Here is a 3,139-nt window from a genome sequence, read left to right as displayed (position 1 = left end):
TGTGTAAATGTATGAATGCTATCGATCGTGTTGTGTTTGTGAGTGTGTTTAGGGTTACCATAGTGTCACCAATATTATTATAATTATACATAAAAATACTTAAAATATTTTAAGTGAGAATGCTGTGAATATTTAATTTTATTTTCTACTTATATGTATGTACATTTAAAAATAATATGAGTCTCCTCTGTATTTGTTGTTTTTGTGTCTAAATCTAGTCTGAGTTTTTAATTAAATATAGTTAAATAAGTTCCTTAGTTATTAAGCAAATAAAAACGAAATTTTATAAAGTTTAATCAAAAAAATTAACTTATGTGTCTTTTACTGTCTAATAAGATTCAAATGATTGCTATTGATTCGTACATATCTAGAACTTATGGTAAGCTACAAAATTGTAATTCCATGACACTACTGAGTTTATTTGGACATCCATCGTAAGCCTTGTCTTAAAGATTATTCCAAGATTTTTCGCATGAGTGACTACTGAAGAACTTAAAATAATGGATGAGGAGTCAGAAAAATGCGGTCTTTCTTGAGATAACGGTATAAAGATGTTCTTTTTCTAAACACGTTATATCTTTTGATCTAGATTGAATAAACATTTAATTTGACTTTAATACGCATGCTGATTATATTACCTTTTATTTGGGTTGGGGTCGAAATTCTGTATGTTGCAAAATTCTGTATTCAAAATACTGTATGCCAAAATACTGTATGTCAAAATTCTGTATGTGCAAAATGCTGTAGGAACAAAATTCTGAAAGTCAAAATTCTGTATAGCAAAATTCTGGTTGGTCAAAATACTGTATTTCAAAATTCTGTACGGCAAAATACTGTAAATCAAAATTCTGTTAAAATGCTGTAAAAAAATATCGTTTTGATAATGTAAATAAAATGCACGACTGGGGCAGCACGTACTTGCTCTTATGATAAAAGTAGCTTTCATGTCAAAGCTTTTTAAGAAAAATATTTTCAATTATTATATATATATTTGATTTTTTGACTATTTTCATAAGAAATGCAAAAATATGTACATTTTTTGTATGGTATTTACGCTATTAGCTATATTAAAATCACTTAAAGCATTATGTATGTCAGATTTAGTCTAAGGAAATCGTTAGACCCGTTTTCGAGAAAATTTTAATAACTTATTATTAACGATGTACGGGAAGAGCCGACATCAAGGATTTAAAAAAAAAAATTAATATCATATTTCCATTATCCGTATTTTTTGAGAAAAACTAAAAATGCAGTTATGTTAAATTTTCATATAACATTACGTGTGTAAAATTTAATCGAAATCGTTTGAGCCATTTACGAGAAAATTGCAATAACTCATTAAGATGTACGGGAAGAGCCGACATCCGCGATTTAAAAAAAAAGTTAATGTCATATTTTCACTATCCGCATTTTTTGAGAAAAACTAAAAACGCAGTTATGTTAGAACTACGTACAGCACTACGTGTGTTAAATTTAATCAAAATCGTTAGAGCCGTTTTCGAGAAAACTGCAATAACTCCAAAATTTTGTATGGGAGGTATACGTTCTAAGCGAGATATTAAAAAACAAAAAAAAACCAACCTTGGAAATTACGAAAAAATCATCTGTACCAAATTTAAAGAAAATCCGTCCACCCGTTTAGCCTGCAGCTTCATGTACAGCTTTTTTTGACGACGCACCGACGCACAGACCGACGGACGTCATGACGAAAACCACTTTTTCGGACTTCTCCATCATCGTAATGTTAGTTTTGATTAAAACCTCGAATTATTTTTTTGACAAGAAACCAATACTTGCCCTATTGAGCAAGTAAAAAGTGCGCGCGCACTTTTTTAAAAGCTCTATTCTTACAAAAAAAATTCGTCAAAAGTTGCAGAAAAAAAGAACGAAATTTCCAAAATTTTAAAGAATCTAGTTTGAGCTAAGTATACTCAGGACCCAGGCTATGAAAAAAATTAAAATTGATTGCATTCTGTATTTAAATATATTTTTAATCAAAAAACCAAAACAAAAAAATTGAAAAAATTGTTTCACTTTTTTGGGTTTTTTCCATCTGGGAACCACTGTGGGCCGTACCTTAATTGGGTCCTGGCAAAGATTTTGGACCTCCGAAAACTTAAATACAAATTAATATTCAGCCCTATCGGAAGTTTCGCCCGAAAAATCGTTCACCTGTAATATCGCTATCAGGAGTTTCGCCCGAATAAGATTTCACTTCAAATTTAGAACTGAAATTTCGAAAAATAGGTATGTTCAGAAAACAGCTCTCAATAAAATTTCCCATTTCTGTTATGAAATCAGAGAATTAAATCTGAACCTATGGGGTTTTTATTGAACATAAAAAAATTAAAACAAAAACCAAAAAGTACCAAAGTAGTAAAACACACTTTAAGACATTTTTGTGTGCTAATTCTTGAATTCTTTGTTTAAGTTTGCACTTTTTTTTACTTCTTTACTTAAAACTTAACCCTATTTATTTTCATAAAAACATAGTTGGCAACAATATAACGCCAGTAAAATAAATTTTGTATAAACATTTATAAAGAAGAAGTATAAAAAAGTGCAAACTCAAACAAAGAATCCAAGAAATAGCATAAAAAAACTTTAGGACCTTTTTTTATGCTATTTCTACTACTTACTACATTTTGGTCTTTGTTTTAATTTTTTTTTTTTTTTTCATTAAATATGAACAGTTCTACATACATAAATAAATTTAGTTAAATTTCTAGCTTATGTACAGTTTTGAAAAAGAAAATTCTATTCACACTTATTCTGTCCGTCATTTTGGAACCATATTATATTAAAAAATAAGGCGTTAGGATGGTAAATTTTTTTTCTAAAATAAAATTATAAATTTTTTTTTTCAAGTTTCAAGGACAAACTAGAGGCAAAAGATATTAACCGATTTTGATTATTTCTTAAACCCATCTTAGTTTTCACCATTTGCAACTTTTCTGCGCTATTAGGATTTGAAATTCGAAAAAAAAAGTTTTTTTTGCACCATTTTTGAACCAGCCTATTGAAGATCGATTAATGACAAAATATCTGAAAGTGTTTTATAAAAATGTTTAAAAATAATACACAACAATCAATTTTTGTATGCAACTACATAATATGACATTTATTTTATTTTTTTGTT

This window comes from Episyrphus balteatus, chromosome 2, assembly GCF_945859705.1.
Source record: "Episyrphus balteatus chromosome 2, idEpiBalt1.1, whole genome shotgun sequence".
Classification (NCBI taxonomy): domain Eukaryota; kingdom Metazoa; phylum Arthropoda; class Insecta; order Diptera; family Syrphidae; genus Episyrphus; species Episyrphus balteatus.
The sequence above is the reverse complement of the archived record's forward strand: the minus strand, read 5'-3'. Positions refer to the sequence as shown.